Source organism: Eschrichtius robustus, chromosome 1, assembly GCF_028021215.1.
Source record: "Eschrichtius robustus isolate mEscRob2 chromosome 1, mEscRob2.pri, whole genome shotgun sequence".
Taxonomy (NCBI): Eukaryota; Metazoa; Chordata; class Mammalia; order Artiodactyla; family Eschrichtiidae; genus Eschrichtius; species Eschrichtius robustus.
Genome location: NC_090824.1, coordinates 3,980,076 through 3,999,472, shown reverse-complemented (window position 1 = coordinate 3,999,472; position 19,397 = coordinate 3,980,076). Strand labels below are relative to the sequence as shown.

The window sequence follows — 19,397 nt, the reverse complement described above, 5'->3', positions numbered from 1 at the left end:
GCCGGAGAGAGGGAGTGTGTGGGAACTCTGTACTTTCCGATCAATGTTTCAGGAAACTCGAAACTGCTCTAAAAATGTGAAGTCTACTAATTAAAGAGAAAAAGCCTCAAAGGTTCATCCCCAGCCCCAGGCCTGGCATTCAAGACCCCACACAACCCTGGCCCAGCCCGACACTGGCTTGTGGCCCCTACTGCGGCCACACAGAGAACGGGTCCTGCCACAAGTGGCACTGTCTATGACTGTCCCTGAAGGAAGGTCTGCACCCGCCCCTGGTCCTGGGGGTGTCCAAGAAGGAAGTGGTGAAGACAGCAGGAAGAGGGCCTCCCCTCACCTGGTTCTCCCTGGGCTGCATCCCCTGGGGCCCCTTTCTTATCTCCTCTCCCTGAGGTTACTTTCTCACTCCCAGCGACAGGCAGCCAGGAGGTGGGTGCTTCTCGTGTGCTACTTTCCCAAGCAACTTCTAGAAGGTGATGTTTCAATGCCTCTTTGCTATTCCTGTTAGTAATGTACCCACCTGCCCAGGTGGCTGGGGGCACGGGAAGCCGTCCTGCAGCGACACATGGCCATGCGTCTGGGTATTGCTCACCAGGTCCCTGTGTGTGCGCGTGTGCCTGTATGTGAAGGCGTGTTCTCTGCACCCACAACGTGTGCCCTTTGTCTCCCTGCCCGGCTGTGCGTGGGTGCGCGTGAGGGTGGCTGTGCCCTTGAGGTGTGTCTCCTTTGACCCGGCTGCACTGTCCCTGGTCTGCCTGTGAGTGGCCTCCCGAGCCTTGTCCCAGCTCTACTCCTGTTCGCTTTTTAAAATTTAAGAAGACAAACAAGCTAATTTTATAAATGGATAAAAGATTTTTTACAGACCATTAACAAAAGAAGATACGCACATGGCTGATGGCAGGCGGAAAGATACTCAGCATCGTGAGTCCCACGTGAAGGGCGAATGGAGAACCCCAGGGAGACACCAGGACACAAAACCACACGCTGGCGAGGACGCGGGCAAACTGGCACCATCCACACAAAACAAACCGAAAAACGCGCACGTGGCAGCTGTACACGGAAAATGGTACAACCAGTTTGGAAAGCAGTTTGAGAATGTCTTAATAGTTAAGCATACACTTATCCTGTGGCCCAGAAACTCCATGTATAAGATATTTACCCAAGAGAAATGAAAATACATGTCCATAAAATAACACCCATATAAGTGATATCATACGATATTTGTCTTTCTCTTTCTGACTTCACATAGTATGATCGTCTCCAGGTCCATCCACGTTGCTGCAAATGGCAATATTTCATTCCTTCTTATGGCTGAGCAGTATTCCATTGTGTGTATACCACATCTTCTTTATCTATTTATCTGTCTAAAAAAATGACACAAATGAACATATTTACAAAACAGAAACAGACTCACAGACATAGAAAACAACCTTGTGGTTACCAAAGGGGAAGTGGGGGAGGGATAAATTAGGAGTTTGGGATTAACAGGTACACACCACTATATATGAAATATAGGTATATATAAAATATACTTACTGTATAATACAGGAAACCATATTCAATATCTTGTAATAACCTATAATAGAAAAGAATCTGAAAAATGATATATATGTGTCTGTATAATGAATCACTTTGCTATACACCTGAAACATTGTAAATCAACTATACTTCAATAAAATTTTTTTAAAGTGAAAAAACATAACGCACCCAAATACTCAAAGCACAACTATTCATAATACCCCCAAACTGGAAATAACCTGAATGTCCACTAACAGGTGAATGGATAAACAAATGATGGCACCTCCATCATTTTATTGCTACACTTAGCAATAAAATAAAAAAACTGCTCATACACGCAGTGACATGGCTGCATATCAAAAATATTATGCTGAATGTAATAAACCAGACCTGAAAGCCTGCATTGTGTAGGATTCCGTCTTTTCTGTGAAAAGACGGAATCCTACACAATGTAGAGGCGGAGGAGGAGATGGGCAACAAGGAGGAGAACTTTGGGGGGAAAACGTCCTATCTTGATTGTGGTGGTAGCTACCACAGGTCACATTTGTCACACCTTATGGAACTTTCCCTTAATAAAATTAAGGAACAAAAATTTTTTATGTACATAAAATAGGTGGTTTACTTTGAGAAGGGATAGGGTGTCTCCAAAGTAAGCAAATAAACTCTGTCCCTTACTGTTTACAAATAAACATGCTTGCAATTACACCCTTCCCTACGGAGTGTACTGCAATAAAGCCAAACTAGATGAGCAACCAAAAGTATAGAAATTAAATAGAAAAGCTTCAAGTCGATCATGAAATGGAATCAATGAATGACAAATGCCTGTCTAAGAGAACGAGAACCTGGACTGATGTTTGTGTAGTTTGCAGCTGTGCCACAAGCCAACTCACATCACCCGAAATCAGCATCCCTGGATGAATGAGCCCCCCACCTCTCTCAGTCACCAACCAGATGTGAAGTCTCAGGCAAGCAAGTTAATGCTGGCTCAAAAGACGCATCAGTTTCAGGGTCTGAAAGCTGTAGTGCTATTTTGAAGGACGAGGATGAGACCAACGACTTCCATGATATGGTCATCACTGATTTTATTTATGAGGATTCATGGGAGACTTAAGAATCAAATAAGCAAGCAAGTCTGCTGGTGAGAATTTCCCCTAGCTTTCCTCTGAGAATGTCTTTATTTCACCTTCATTCCTGAAGGATACTTCCAGTGGATGTAGAATTCTATGTTGGCAGTTCCTTTTTTTTTTTTTTTTTTCAGCAGTTTACAAATGTTCCACTGCCCTTGACCCTCATGGTTTCTGTGGGAGAACTCTGCAGTCATGGAGTCACTGTGTCCACACAGGGGCAAGAAAGAACAAGAAACACACAGCAGAGGAGGGGGTTCCCTCACTCTCTCTGACTGTGGTCCCCAGACCAGAAATAGACAGCTTCCCTTGGGACTCTTTCTGTTCACACTCGGTATGTAGTTCTAAGCTTTCAGCTGCCTTGAGGCCAAACCAGGAGATGCTGGAAAACAAAGGAAAATGTATGGGTGGGGGGCACTCACCACCTGGGGAGGGCTTCCTCCACCAGCCTGTTACCGCTCACATGTAGGGGTCCCCAGAGACCTACTGCATGAGCTCTGTCCCAGGGTTAGTTTCATTCAGTGGGAGACACAGTGGAACGTGCTCACTCCATCTCCATCCCAATTACGTTTTCTTATCTTTCTTCCCTGACACATTTCAAGTTCTACCAGGGCAGAGACTGAGTCCAGCTGATTAACCAGTGCATCCTCTGACTTTGGCTGCGTGTTTTTCACAGAGTAGCTCCTCCTCTAAAATTCACCGACTAAATCAATAAGCAGTGCAGACTGAATTAGATGATGCTGGTAAAGCAACTGGCACGATGTCTGCCATGAAGATGTTCGATATCAATAAATGATTGCATCTATTATTACCTGCAGAGACTTGAAGTCTGCCACTTCTAGCTCCTTTAGTTAATGCAGACACATGCTAAACAGAGCTAGAAGTTCCTACAGGTCACGAACTTATTTGAGTCAATGAGGCACCTCTCCGAAAATGTTATCCATAAGCCTCCCCCAAAATCTGAGTTTATTGTACCAAATGTTTTACAGAAAAATAATGGGACTGTTTTGCATGCATGCACACACACACACACACACACACACAGATGCAAACGGTGTCTACATTACAATTCTTTGAAAGAGGACTTTCTCCATTTCTTGCATTGCTTCAAGTGACAGAAGGGAGATTCTATCTTTGCGGGGAGCTCTCGGTACCCAATACTTTGAACAGATGCGTGCCCACTCTCCTCCATGAAGTGATACTGCAGACTGTTCCAGAAGTGCATTTACATCGCAGCCTTTCATGTGAAAGGTGGCCCCAGGGCCAGGCAGTCTAGTGCCTGCTCAGCTACTAAACAATTCTGCCCCACGTGTGCTGTCCAGTCTTCTCCTTCTTCTGTTCACCAAAGAATGAGTGCCTCTCATCGGTGGAAATTAAACAGGGACCCTGTGGCAAGGAAGTCTGGGAAATGTAGTTTCCAGACTTCCAGCCCTCACACTATAGGGATGAGTCAGGTAGCAAGTCGGGTAGAGAGATGGTTGTATCATTTTTCTGTTTTAACTGTTATTATAGGGAATTACACTAATAGATATCCTACACTTGAACCAACTTTTCATTCCTAGGATAAACGTGGTCTTCTAATGCAGCGGTCCCCAACCTTTTTGGCACCAGAGAGCCGTTTTGTGGAAGACAATTTTTCCATGTTGGACGGGGGGATGGTCCAGGGGGTAATGCGAGCAATGGGGCGCAATGGAGACCGGCAGATGAAGCTTCGCTTGCTCTCTTGCTGCTCACCTCCTGCTATGCAGCCCTGTTCCTAACAGGCCACGGACAGGTACCGGTCTGTGGCCCGGGGGTTGGGGACCCCTGTTCTAATGTATTGCTGTATTTTCTTTGTTAAGGTTCTAGTTGGAACTTTCTGCACCATTTTTATAAGTGGGTGGCCTATATATATTCTGTGCTAGCCTTGTCCGGATTTAGTGTCAGAGATATCACTGAATGAACTGGAAACCATCTTTTTCTGTTCTATGGAATAGTTTATGGAAGTATAATATAGGTACCACCTATTCCTTAAAAATTTCAAGCATGCCTGCTAAAGTCGTGTGGGCCTGTTTTTTTGGTGTGTTTTGTGTTGTTTTGTTTTGATTCTCTGTGTAGCCCTCCTATTACCTCTTGCATTTTTTTCGATGGGTTGTTTTTCTTTTTAGAATTTTCCTCTCTGGGAGGTACACTTTAGTTCATCCGTTCTCAATTATTTCTAAATGGCTTTTAATTTTGTTTTTAATTTTCTTTTAAACTCAAGTTACCTAGAAAATTGTTTTTTAATTTGCAAGCGGATGGATGGATTCTTTCTTAATGTGGCAGAAATATTATTCATCGATGCTGACTGCAATTTCCTACTTCTTCTTTGCTGTAGGAATCCGCATTCTGTTCAGGGTGGCAATATGCCCAGCTCTAAGGCATGAATCACGATTTGTCTAAAGTGATCCTGGAACTCTTGCTTCCCACTGCCAGTTACTTTCCCAGTCCCCTTTGGGACCCGGGTAGCCACGTGACCCCTCTGGCCCCTCTCGTTCTGCTTTGGCTGGGAAAAAGCAACATCTGGACACACAGTACAACTTAGAAAGGTAATCACGGACTACGGGCTGTGTCTCGCTCCAGCTCCTGGCTCCGTCAACTAGGAATGATTCCACTTGGGACAAGTTACTGAATCCCTCTTGGCCTCAGTTTCCCCATCTTTAAATGAGAAATAATGGTACCTACCTTATGGATTGATGTGAATATTTAACGAGTGGAAATATGGGAGGGGCTTAGAACGATGGTTGGCACAAAGTAATTCAGACCAAGTATCTTTACCATTATAATAATAATTATTATTATTATTAATGCTATCATCATCATCATCATCTTGCGACCATGAGGACAAATAGCGAACATAATGAGAATTCAGAACAGAGGGCTTGGAAAGAAAAGAAAGGGCTTGGATAGAAAAGAAAGGGCTTGGATCCTTGATGAATACATTGAACTGGAAACCCCACCTTCAGACATTCGGAGAACGGTGAACATCCTGTCTTAGGTCCCGTGCTGATTTCCGTGGAATGCATTCTAACTGATATGCCTGATTATATTTTTCATTAATTCAAAGACTGGTACCACGATCTCTTCCAGGCTCTGATAAAACAACTGTGAACAACAACAACAAAAAACACCCCTCTGCCTCTTGGAGCTGATATTCATTTTATACTAATTTCCAACTGTATTTCCACTGAAGTCAGAGAAAGTAGCCTAGTGAGTTCACTGAAGCACAGGACACAACATGCCCTTCATGAGCTTAAAATCTTGCTGAAAGACAAGGACCCCCACTGCCATCATGTCCTCCACAGCTGAACAGTACAAGGGACCAAGTAATTGCATCCACGTGGTAAGCCTCAGCTCAGTCAGGCACAGTAATGCTGCCTAAAATCCCGTGTCATTTCCTGCCTAAAGCACTCTCACCAGGAGTTGGTCTGTGCCACGAGCACGCAGCTCTTTTTGAAACCGTCATCTTGGATGGCACCGCTAATGCAGCGTGTCGCTGAGGCAGGCTGTGGACCCCAGAGTGGTTGTTAGGGAACCAGCTAAGAAGTACTGAATGTATATGCCTGTCTACAGTATTGACAGAGCACCACAGAGCCCCTGCGAGCTCCTGTCGGGAGCGGGAAGTCTTCTTTCTTTTCTATGAGAGTGGAAAATTGCTCCATTCTCTCAGGGGAAAGCCACAGGGATTAACACCCTCAAAGGCACAGAAATATCCTGTGGTCAGAGCTTTTTCTGCCTCTTCTCTCTGTCTCTCTCCCTCTCTCTCCCTGAGCTTTTAGGGCTCAGAGAGGGGATGCTGGAAAGCCAGGCCCGCATCTTTCAATATTATTAGCAGAGATTAGAGAGAGAAAACTCTCACTCCCAACCCCCCTAGGCCCCCACCTATGGCCCAGGAACGTTTTGGCTTCAGTTGCAAAGAGCATGAATTATATGGCAGTGTGAGATTGGGGGCTAATGGGCCGAAGTCATCAAGAAGTAGTAAACTGTCGAAATCATCTAGATATAAACTTTCTTTAAAAGTCGTGCCATACAACTGTCACTTATGAATCACTATGTTCAATAATATTTAGTTGTTTTAATAAAGATTCCCATTTTTCCTACAATGGAAAATATCTAATATCACCACTAGGTAAACACCACAGATATAACACAGACCCACCATTCACGATAAAGGACAGAGGTTCAGGCCCTTTTACCATCTCGTGGCATTTTGCCTTATCTGCAATGAACAGTTCCATTGAGTTGAGTTAAATACCGAAATCTCCAAATTAAGCTCACAAAACATTGATAGTGTCCTGGCATCCCAGCATCATAAACAACCTGAGAGCGTGACCATCATACTCATCCGTGGTTCTAAGGGGCTCAGGGGCGTATACACACACACACACGCACAGGAGCTGGTGCCTCCTTCCAGGGCGGCTGTTATCCCCACGAGGGACCTGACTTCCTAGATCCAGACGCCCCTCCAGAGCATATCTATAATTTCCCAGAAAACCCACTGAAGCTGGAAGGGACCTCAGGTGTCATTATATGGGGGAGGTGGGGAATAGGGACCCGAGGGAAACGGTTTGTCCAAGACACAGAGAAAACCCAACGGGGCACAGATGGGACCAGCACCTGCCTCCTAGTCCAGAGGTCACCTGGGGAGACAAAGGGAGGGAGTTATAACATTCGCAGTAAGGTCCTGGCCTGAGCTTTCCACCTAAGCCCTCGGGGACCCTGAGACGGGCGCCGTTAGCCTCCACTCAAGGGTGGGGTGGCTCCGAGGTGTGAAGGGGTTTCCGGAGATCAGAGACAGGTAAGCGACTGGCGAGGGTCCAAAGTTTAGCCAACGTTGCTGCAATCACCCCCGCCTATGCCAACCCTCTCCTTAGAAAATCAGCTCCTTTCCTGAACCCAAGTCCATCTTTGAGGAGCTCTGCATGGACCTAGATGGTTCTGGATCCACAATGACCCACAGGGCCACGCCCAGGAGGACCACTACCAGGCAGCCCTGTGGGGTCGCCGGCCACTATCAGACCTTCTGCCTCGCATCCCTCCTGCCCCACCTTTGTCCACCACCCCCAGCCTCCAGGACCCCCAGGAGTCCAGAGTCCAAGGCTAGCTGTTGTTGACTTGGTTCCAATGAGAGATACATTTCCAGGAAAGAAAAAAAGTCCATTATCCAAAAATAAACATTTTCCCTGAGAAAACCATAATTCAAAAAGATACACGCACCCCAATGTTCATAGCAACACTATTCACGATAGCCAAGACATGGAAACAACCCAAGTATCCATCAGCAGAGGAATGGATAAAGAAGATGTGGTACGTATATGCAATGGAATATTACTCAGCCATGAAAAAGAACAAAATAATGCCATTTGCAGCAACATGGATGGACCTAGAGATGATCCTACTAAGTGCAGTAAGTCAAATATCACATGATATTGCTTACATGTGGAATCTAAAAAAAAGAGTACAAGTGAACTTATTTACAAAACAGAAGTAGAGTCACGGAGGTAGAAAACAAACTTATGGTTACCAGGGGATAAGGAGGCGGAGGGATAAATTGGGAGACTGAGGTTGACATATACACCCAACTATATATAAAATAGATAACAATAAGGACCTACTGTATAGCACAGGGAACTCTACTCAATACTCTGCAATGACCTATATGGGAAAAGAATCTACAAATGAGTGGATACATGTATATGTATAACTGATTCACTTTGCCGTACACCTAAAACTAACACAACGTTGTAAATCAACTATATTCCAATAAAAATTTTTTTAAATAAATAAATAAAAGAAGCACAAGAAATTGCAAAAAAAAAAAAAACCATTTTCAAGGGCCCCACAAGTGGGTTGTGCTTAAACCACTTCTGCAGGGCTTTCCCCTCCTCACAGCCGCTGTGCAGTCATAGACGGAGCCCCCAGGGAGCCCTCTTCAAGAATCTCAGCCCAAGTGCAAGTGCAGGCGCGGGAGGGTCCTCAGAGCAGCAGCTGTGGGTGGATGGCGCCCAGGCAGAGGAGGTGGGAGGGCGGCTCAGGTGGCCAAACAAGAATGCAGCTGTGGGACCCCAGACAGCAAGCCTGCTCCCTTCCTACCCCTGCTCCCGGAGAGGTGCGCAGTTTTCCCCCGAAGTCTTCTTAACACTCAGCTGTGTTTCACAGGGAAACACAGTGGAAAAGGCACGGATCTGATGCCTGTGTCAGAATGCCAGGGCCACCGTAGCAAAGTACCACAGACAGGGCGGCTTGAACAGCAGAACTCTATGCTCAGGGTTCTGGCAGCTGGAAGTCTGAGATCAGGGTGTCGGCAGGGCTGGTTCCTTCGGGGGGCTGGGAGGGAGAATCTGTTCTGGTCCTCAGACCCCACCCCCTGCTTCTGCTGTCAGTCTTCCGCATTTCTTGGTTTGTAGCAACATCCCCTTGATCTCAGCCTTCATCTTCACATGGTGTTCTGTGTGTGTGTGTGTGTGTGTGTGTGTGTGTGTGTGTGTGTGTGTTGTGTGTGTGTCCAAATTTCTCCTTTCTATAAGGACGTCAGTCATATTGGATTTGGGGCACACCTTATCCAGTAGGACCTCATCTTAACTAACTACATCTTTGGCAACCCTATTCTGGGTAACGTCACATTCTGAGGAAGCCGGGATTCAACATATGGGTTTTGGAAGATGCAGTTCAACCCATAATCATGCTGAACCGAAGTCCAGCTCTGCCACTTGCCTCGCTTGGGCACAAACTGTGATTGCATCAGCCCACAAAACACTCCCTTCCTCTGCAAGATGGGAAGGCTACACCTGCCGCTCAGGGTGTGAAGGCTACACCTGCCGCTCAGGGTGGGAAGGGACCAGTGAGACCTCAAGCACCTCTTATGTGTGTCACAGGCGTGAGGCTTCACATGTGCTCAGGAGACATAAATGGTGCGACCCTCCTCCTCGGGTGGCCCTTCCCGGCTCTCCAAGGCTGGGAGGCAGCACCCTGCCCCAACAGGTGCAAACCTGCCCTTGGCCATGGAGAGGCAAGCTAAGCATTCAAGAGCCATTTCAAGGGGCTCGACTGACTGCTCTTTCAAAGCCTTCTCCCTGAGCCCGCGTTTCTCTCTTTAACACATTTGTAGTGGAGCCGGGCTCTGGGTGCTTGGAAGAAAGAAGTCCTTTGCAGTGATGTCCGTATTCCTCTGCACGTGTTGAAAATGGATTTACTTGATTTATTCTTATATCCCGCCTTGCTCCAGAAAGGATTTGAGGGGGATATGTGTAGAATAAAATCCATTCCAGCTTGGAAGGTCTACCCTTCACGGTTAGTAGGACGGGCCTGAATAACTGGAAAATACAAATAATCCCTAACTCCCATTTGACCCCAAACCTGGCATCTTAGACTGGATGCACCTCTCTTAAAGGCGTGTTGTTTGTAAACTGTTGGTGCTCAGAGCTGTAAGGTGTGTGCACGTGATGATGATGGGGAGATAGATGATGAAGGTGATACCCGGCACATAAAAGCGCCTCTTACAGACTTCTTTGTGTTTTAAAGGAGGAAGGAAGAAGGAAGGGAGAAAACCAGCGCTGAGAACAGAAAGCAGGGGTGGGATGGGAAAGGAGGTGAAAGAGAAGAAACGGGCTGTGTCAGAGACCCACAGCGCCAAAAGCAGTGCCTTTGCTAAACTCTAACCAAATTAAATCCCTGAGAACACTTTCCTCTGTCTCTTCCAAACTGTGAATTCTTTCGGGGAGCTCTCCGGGGGTCAGAGGTTGATCCTGACGAGGCGTTCACCTCTGTAGAGCCAAGTTTGAGGCTGGCTCTTGCCTCCTGGCGCCGGTGATTTATAATTTTGGTCACTGGCAGCTCCTTTGCCACCTTAAACGCAGTCTCACCCGCAGGGAGCAAGCTGGCAGGCTCGGCTCCAGCGCCATCCCCCAGGGACGCCCCCGCTGGCCCAGGCCACAGTCAGTGCCCGGAAAAACGCTTCAGGAGAGACTGAGGGGCAGCTGCTCGCCTGCTCCCCGTGGCCCCCAGCCCCCCTTCCACGCCTGCCCCCAGCTCCTACGTGGCTGCAGTATCACGAGGGGCACTAGTTATCCTTGAGCTTCCTGGCGACCCAGAGAAAAGGGGAGGAAAGTGTGAGCTGACTTTGGGTTTCGGTGAAGCTGATGAGGGCGCTGTGCCCATTGCCAGGGCGCTGGGGTGGGGACGCTGGGAGATGCCCTGCCCGGTCCGGTGGGCACAGGCTCGCAGCCACAAAGACGCCTCGTGGGGCGCCTCACAGCTCTGCTCCCCGACTGGGTTCCAACAGCACTGTTCCTGCTGAGGGCCCCCCGGACAGCACACGCTGCCCCCGAGTTCTCTCGTAAGGACGGGAAGAGGGCCCCATCGTGACCCCTTTTTACATCAAGGAGGCTCCTGTGCAAATGCACCCACGTCCTCCCAGAACTTTCTCTGCAAACCCGTGTGGAAAGGGGAGGGTGGCCTTCGAAACGCCAAGGGAGCCCTGAGCCCCTTCCCGCAAGGCCTGGCTAATAAGCTTGTACAATTAAGAAGGGCTTGGCAAGGGTGAGAGGTAAGGACCAAGGAACTCCCAGGTGACCTCTGGTGTATGAAAGGACGCGGACGCAGTCGGTGGCTTTCCTCCGTCACAGTCTTAGGCTCTGCCTGGCTCACAGCCCCGCCAGGAGATATGCACCGTGCCCGGGCTGTATACTCCCATCCCATCCTGCCCTCCCGCTGGGGAAACCGAGGCACGGCGAATGGCAAGGCCTTGTCGCCTCGTACATGGGGAAGGTGGGATGCAACCAGGTCCAGGCATACCTGAGACCTCTCTTCCCTTTGACCTTTGGCAGAAAGGAAGAGCACGACCCACGAGAGAGGAAGCAGTCTGCAAAGGTCTGGTGGCAAAGGTCTGGTGGCAAAGGTCTGGTGGCAAAGCTGGGGCCCCGATCACACTCCCACGGCAATGGCTATCTGCCGTAGAGTCTCCCAGGCACCTCACACTGGGCAGAAAAGGAGCACAGAAAATCAGGAGGCCCCTCCCCCAAGACCGCAAACCAGGATGAACTGAGGCTACTTAATACATCCGTCCTAGTAATGCCTCATAATTAAGATTCCCAGGAATAAAGTAACGCCAGGGAGTTTCATGGAAGATCTGCCTCAGGTCAGCCTTAGGCACAGGCAGCGGATTAATGAACGGCCCCCTTCGGGTCCAAAAGAAAAGATGTAATCGGCACACACAGAGCACGTCCTGTGCAATTACAAGAATCCACATGGATGGGCTGACCTGTGACCTATAAACCAAAATGAAGATTTTCAAATATCACCAGGAGGTAGGGAGAGCAATGGCTGGCCAGCTGCTCCAGACTTCCAACTCCCCAGGTTGTAAAAAAAGAACAAGCGCTGGAAAGAAATGTGGCAGACTTTGAACAGCCATGGTGCCACTTTTCAGCTGTAGTTGTTTTTTGGGGGGGCAGGTGGCTAATGCTCACTTTTTTTCCACCAGACACCCAGATGCATATCACAAAATCACATTTCTTTGAAGAAGTTACTTGTTTCTAAAGAAACCAGACTCTCCAATAGCCAGAAGATGTGCTAATTACATTTTGCCAGAGTATTAAAGAGGGCATATTGGGGGCGGGGGGATGTGGGAAGGTGTTTGGTGTCATGGTGGGAAGCACAGTCATACTTGCTCTTTGCGGAATCGGAACTCCTGACCATGGGCTGATCCCCAGGTTCTAGGGCAGAATCAATTGAGAACAACTAAAGCTGTTTCTCCAGACTTGGGGAGCTGTGTCTCAGGAACCGGCTGGACACATCACGCCTCAGTGATTCATCTATCAGGGACCCCCACGCCCAGAGCCGGAAGGTCAAGGAGAGGTCACAGTTCCTCCTGGAAAGTCTGCACAAATGGGCCTTTGCCTCCACGCCACCGACCGGGAGAACCTGCAGCCAGCAGCGAGCTGCTCTCTCCTTCTCTTTTAAAATCAACACCCATTCCCAGATTTGCTTTTGGCAAACATTGCTTAACTACTGCTGTTTTCCCTGAAGTCTCTGAAGACAGAGAGTTGGATAATGAGCTGGCATGCTCTTTTGAAATGTTTACTGTGTTCCTTAAAGTAAGGGACATGCTGGTTCCTAAACTAATTTGGGGTTGCTAGATCTTTTCTACTCTTTTTTGGAGATCTCCGAAGTAAACACATAGACTTAAGGGTAATTATGCTGTATCAGAGAGTCAAATAAACAGTCACGGGGCTTCCTAAGGGATAAACCATTGCAGATCTGTCGATAGGTAGAGATGTTTTTCTTAATTCTCCCGGAAGAAAAAGAAAGAGAAATTAATGCACGAGCATTAAGATGATGCATGATAGCACACCCCAAAGATCAGAGGATAAAAGCCTAGGGGGTCTTGACCGTGGCATATAGAACGGACCCAGGTGTTCATGGACAGCCCTCCTAAATGCAAATTGGTTTTCGCAATGGAGCTTATATTCGAAAATTTTCTGAGCCTTGACCCGGCATATTTCACAGTCTTGTTGAAAAATAAATAAATAAAACTCAGGGCATCCAGTCGTGGGTAATTTCTGTGAGAACTATAATAAATGCGTCCACGTAAGCCCTAAATTCCCACTTTCGAAATGGACATCTGGGCTTAGGATGACATTTATATAAATCTCACTTTGTATTTTGCTTGCGTGTTTTTCACAAGGAGTTCAAAGGCATTTATAGACATTCTGATTAGTGCTTGTGATATCCTGCTGGGGTGGCGAATTCTATTAGCTCAGTTTTACAGTTGAGGATAGAAAATCTTAGAGCAGCCAAATGGTTTGGCAAAAACCATATGGCGTGTCACTGATAACGCTTTGAGAAGAAAACAGGGTTTTTTTTTCAGCATCTCTCCCCGCATCAGTCCTCTGTCCAATTTGCTTGTAGGATTTTTTTTTTAATATTAGATAATGTAGGGTGATTCCTAGGGTCTAAAATGTCACCTGCATCTTCAGCCTGCTGGGGCTGTGTTCACCTGGGAAGAGGGAGGGACACTGAGCCCCTCTCCTCCATTTGCTGGGAAGGACCCACTTCCCTGCGTCACTCCAGCCATCTGAAGAGCCCTGCGTCCGGAAAGCAAAGATGGGCATCCTGGCAAGTGATGCCCAGAAGAGGAGATGTGAGAACCCAGAGCAGAGGGTAATTGCCAAAGCCCCCTTTTCCCTGCACGACCCTCTCAGGATCGCTGCGCCTGAGCTAGGATGACTTTCTCCACTGCCGTAGTCCAAGCAAGAAGTGGAGAAGGGAGAACAAGAAGAAAGACGTGGGCTTGCTGTCTAGGGCAGATGGTGTGTTGGGAACAGATGCCAGGGACAAAGAAGACACTCGACTCCTCGGCGGCTGCCATCGCCTCTTCAAGGAGAAGGAGAAGGACCTCTGTCTGCAGAGAACAGAGCAAGTCGTGACCAGAGTGGAGGGGGTGCTGCCCGGGGCCACAGCTCGTGGGAGGAGGGTCTCCTGCTCCTCGGCCACCGGAGTCCATTCCCAGGTGTTTCAAGACCTTGCAGATGAAATTGTCCAACTGGTCCAGGAATAACATTTGAGGAGTTGTGATGGGGCAGCGGCCAGAGGAAGGTGCCAAAACACTGTTGCCATGAGGCAAGGTTTGTTGAGGGTCCAGGAGCACCCAGCCCTCCTCCGCCCCCACAGTCTGGCTCCGTGCACAGCCCTCCTCCCCCCTGGTCCTGGCCGCCTCCTTCTCCACAACCTGCCCCTTCGTGCATCGGGATCCCCAGGGGCCACGCCATCTGCTGGGAACACCCCTCCCCACCTCGGACACGTGCACGCATCCTGTTCAAACCCAAATTCCTCATGGAAGGCATCCTCCCCCAGCCTTCAATCTGGGGTCAGCTCTGCTCCTTGCAGCTTTCTCACCCTCTCCTGCAGGTGACCCACAACAACCGAGACGAAACCATTCATTGTGACCTGGTAGTGCGTTGGGTGTTTCCCCCACTGAGAGGTAAGCCCCACTGAGAGGCAGATTCACTTTCCCCTGATCACCACTGTCTGCCCAGTGCCAACACAGCACCCACGAAAACTCAGTAAATTGGTAAAATAAATAGTTCATCGGTTAAGTACAAAGAAACAACCACACAAATGGGGGGGAGTGGGTGGCAGTGGGGGGAGTGATGGATTTAACAGCCCCCTCATGAAAACATTTAACATGACATCATGAGGTTTTCCCTCCTCTCCCTTCTGTGGCCTGAAGTTTCCCTTTCTGGAACCTTGCCCTTCCAACTCCCATGCCACACTACTATCCCTCTCGTTTGCCCACACGCACTACCTAAGAGGAAAAGGGCAGGAAGGGAGATGTCAAGGCTCAGCCCGTGTTTTCTACGTGGGAATGAGTGGCGTGCTCCCTCTTGACGTCGGCCTTGGAAATCCACAAAGGTCTCCTCCCTAAAGGGATGTTCCCTCTTCTGCCAGAGAATAGTGAATTCAGTTGTATTTTCTGATATTCAAATTCTGTTCACAGTACATTTTTTCCAAGGAACTTTGTAGTCTGTGCTTGTTTGGGAGGAATCAATTAAGTTTGTTATATCATAGCCATGCTTCAAAATACACAGGAGATTCCAAATCTAATGGCTGTATTTTATAAAATTAGGATCGTTCATTCAATTATGAATAAAGGCTCCATCAGCATTAATGGCGTTGTTGGAAGCTTAGTTTTTATTTTTGTTTTTTATTTTCCCAAACAGAATTCAACATCTCTCCCTGGGAACTTCATAAAAATATCATTAGAAACGGAAAGGAATTAGCCTCTCTTCACAGCTCCCCCAGCTGCTTTTTTTCCCAAATAACCAGAGGCCCTTTTTCAAAAGCAGAGAAGTCCTCCAAGCAAGAAACTGCGTGGAGATCTGTCATTGCTGCTAGAACCTGACCACCAACCTTCACAAGTGGTAAAAAATAAATCTAGAGTAAGTTAAGCAAGAGGTAAATGGACTCTTAAAAGAGAGCGAGGGGGCTTCCCTGGTGGTCCAGTGGGTAAAGACTCCACACTCCCAATGCATGGGGCGTGGGTTTGATCCCTGGTTGGGGAACCAGATCCCACGTGCCGTAACTAAGAAGCCCGCACGCCGCAACTAAGACCCAGCGAAGCCAAATAAATAAATGAGAAAGAGAATAAGGGGAAAGGAGGAGGGAAGGGTAGGAGGCAGGGGGTCGAAGGGAAAGAGAACAAATAGAAAGAGAGGACAGGGCTGTGGACGTGTGGCCGATTCAGCCCCCAGGGCCGGGAAGCCGGCCAGAGTTGAGAGAAGTCAGTCCTGGGTGTAGTGGAAGTTACAGATTGTCACAGAGATCCTTTCTAATGATGTAAAATGTCCTGAAACTTTGAGACCAATGCAGTAGGGGCAGCAAACTTTCCCACTGATGCAATCATAAAGTCCGCAAACCTAAAACTGCGTGCATTATGCATTGCTCGATGTATCCAAAATTATCAGTTCGTAAAATGTGAAGGTTTATTTTATTTCGGTAATAAGTACACACTTAGAATTCACATTCACTTCAAATGTTTTTAATGACAAATGGCACATCCCTCTTTGCCAATTACCCAGAAGCAGACCCAAATCTGAGAACAGAAGAAGCCATTAGCACCATAGTGAAAAACAAATACAAGTCCTCTGTTTGCTCGACTTCCTATTTGCTGCAGGGTCAAGTTGTCATTTCCATAACAGGAAGGCAAGTGGAAAAGGACAGAGGGAAACCCGAAACTCAATGAACACATTTTTAGCAGGAGGGAACTTGATCTCATCTTTCTTGTTTGCTGAGCTACGAAGATGAGCAACTTCTGCTTCTTCAGAAATTCCTTTTATCACCTTCGCAGATTCTAGAAACTGAAGATTTCCACCCAGATTGAGACTGGCTCCTCTCCCCTTTCACATGTTAGTCTATTTTCGTATAATCTGTGAGTTTCCCAACATGCACCGAATCCCCCGCACCTGTTGTACATGAGGATGCATGTCCCCCTGGGCCGGGGCCCGGCCAGTGCGGGCGAGGGACGCCGTTAACAGACTCTCACCATCCAGCTCAGCGCCTGCATGACCCCTAACCCTAACCCTAACCCTAACCCGATGCTCCGCTCCTGTGTCCCCTCTGGTCTCCTAGTCCCTTCTTCTCAAATGTCAGCATGATTTCTGAACCACAGATCGCCCCCTACTTAAAATCTTCCCGTAGCTTCTGGGAGGAAGGTCCAATTCCTGAGTTTCAGGCTGAAGGCCCAGGAAAGTGTGGCCCCAGGGGACGTTCCAGCCCCATCTGCCACCCCTTCCCCAGCCGTGACCTTTGCTACAGCCACACACTGACTCACGTAATCCCCGAATCTGCCTGCTGGTCACCCAGCCACGTCTCCCAACCAAGCAACAGTCAGGGCTTGTCAGGCACTGTGATGGGTGCCAGATGTGGAGATGGCCATGGAGAGTTTGCAGTGCAGTGAGCTATGTGCAATGTTGTGGGGTGCTGGACTCAGCTCCTGGAGAGCACCCTGACCACCATTGCCCTGCTTGACTGAGAGGCTGTTCTTTCACAACTTCAGAAAAGTTTAAAGATTGCATATGTGATGCACCTCACACCCATTATGATAGCTACTATCCAAACACATAAAATAGCAAGGGTTGGTGAGGACGTGGAGAAATCGGAATCTTTGTGCATTGCTGGTGGACATGAAAAATGGTGCAGCTGCTGTAGAAGAATCTTGTGGTGCCTCAAAAAATTAAACATAGAAATACCATATAATCCAGCAATTCCACTTCTGGGTGTGCACCTGAAAGAATTGAAAGCAGGACTTGAAAAGATATTTGCTCACCATATTTATAGCAGCATTATTCACAATAGCCAAAAAATGGGAACAATCCAAATGTCCATCAACTGATGAATGGATAAACAAGCTGTGGTATATTCGTACAATGGAATATTATTCAGCTTAAACTTAAAAAGGAAGGAAATTTTGACACATTCTAAAATATGGATAAACCTTGAAGACATTATGTTAGTGAAATAAGCCAGATACAAACGGACAAACATTTTACGATTCCACTTATATGAGGTATCTGGAGCGGTCAAATTCATAGAGACAGAAAGTAGAATGGTGGGTGCCAGGAGCTGGGGGAGGAGGGAATGGGGAGTTAGTATTTAATGGGGGCAGAGTTTCAGTTTGGGAAGATGAAAATGGTTCTGGAGACGGATGGTGATGACAGTTGCATAACAGTGCAAATGTACTTCATGTCACTGAACTATTCTCTTAAAATTATTAAAATGGTAAACTTTATGTTATGTATATTTTACCACAATAAAAAAAAATAGCATATGTAGAATTTCTGCTTCTGACCATGATGTAGTCACGGGGACTAGATTTACCCTTCCACATTAACAACCAGATAAAACAACTTAAAAAAGAAAAAAGCAATCATCTTCAGATATAAGACTGCAGGCAGCGCAGGGCAGTGATCCTTGGGAAACAGGAACAAATAAAGCGAGCCTGATGGTTGCCTTCACTGGCTACCTGGAAAATGTTCCCAGGTCACACTGCAGGGAGAGGCAACCCAATCAGAGCCTGGGGTTCTGCCTCAAGTGAGGACACTGAGTTGAAAATCCTGGAAGCCGTGGAGGCTGGAACCGCAGGGCAGCATTCCGGAGAGGAGGGGCTGCAGAAGAGGAGCAGGTTGCTTGGAGAGAGAGCTCTGTAGTCCTGCAGAGGGCTTCCCTGGAGACTTCAGCTGAGTACCTGTCAGCACGTGCATATGAGACCAGGAAAGGCCCACCAGCAAGGAACCCAGAGAACCATCTTGAAGTTCACAGAGGGCTATGAATAGTTAGTGTTCTCACCAAAGCAGAGAAACCTTGTAATACACAGGGCGTCAGGAAGAGTACTCAGAAGGATATTGTCTTAAGAGTGGGGCAAAATTAGCCCTCTGCTAATGGCCATTCTGATTTTGCCTAACAAAGCTGAAAAGTTAGCCTCAAAAGGACCGAGCTCTTTCCGAGTAACGTAATGGCTCCCAAAAACAAAGCTCAAGAATATATAAGGGAATATAAAATATCCAGCACCCAAAACAAAATAAAATTTACAATTCCGACAACCGATCAAAAATATTAAGAATACAAAGTAACAGGAAAACATGACTCATATCAAGGGGAAAAAGTCAATAGAAACAGGGCCAGAAATGATACAGATGATGGAGTTAGTAGAAAAGGGGCTAAACAGTTATTATAAGTAGATTTTGTATGCTAGGAGCATAGAGGAAAATGTAAGAATTTTGAAAAGATATGTAAAGATTTTTAAAGACACAAATTGAATTGTTAGAGATTTAAAAAAAATATGTCTATACATGATGGCCAAAAAGCACATGAAAAGATGCTCAACATCACTAATTATCAGAGAAATGCAAATCAAAACTACAATGAGGTTATCACCTCACACTGGTCAGAATGGCTATCATCAAAAAGTCTAAAAACAATAAATATCAGAAAGGGTGTGGAGAAAAGGGAACCCCTACACTGTTGGTGGGAAGGTAAATGGGTAAAACCACTATGGAGAACAGTATGGAGGTTCCTTAAAAAACTAAAAATAAAACTACCATATGATCCAGCAATCCCACTCCTGGGCATATATCCAGAGAAAACCATAATTGAAAAAGGTACATGTACCCCAATATTCATTGCAGCACTATTTACAATAGCCAAGGCATGGAAGAAACCTAAATGTCCATCGACAGAGGAGTAAAGAAG

The 19,397-nt window shown here is 47.1% G+C and overlaps 1 long non-coding RNA gene across 1 annotated transcript in view; it reads right to left on the bottom strand.

Annotated features, from left to right (window-relative positions):
- Positions 1 to 1,013: 1,013 nt before the first annotated feature.
- LOC137767710 (uncharacterized) overlaps positions 1,014 to 19,397 on the bottom strand; it is a 35,341-nt gene continuing 16,957 nt past the window's right edge. The window contains exons 2-3 of the long non-coding RNA XR_011074561.1: positions 1,531 to 1,570; positions 1,014 to 1,358 (exon numbers count right to left, since the gene is read on the bottom strand). This is a non-coding gene — a long non-coding RNA (uncharacterized lncRNA). The remainder of the gene's footprint in view (positions 1,359 to 1,530; positions 1,571 to 19,397) is intronic.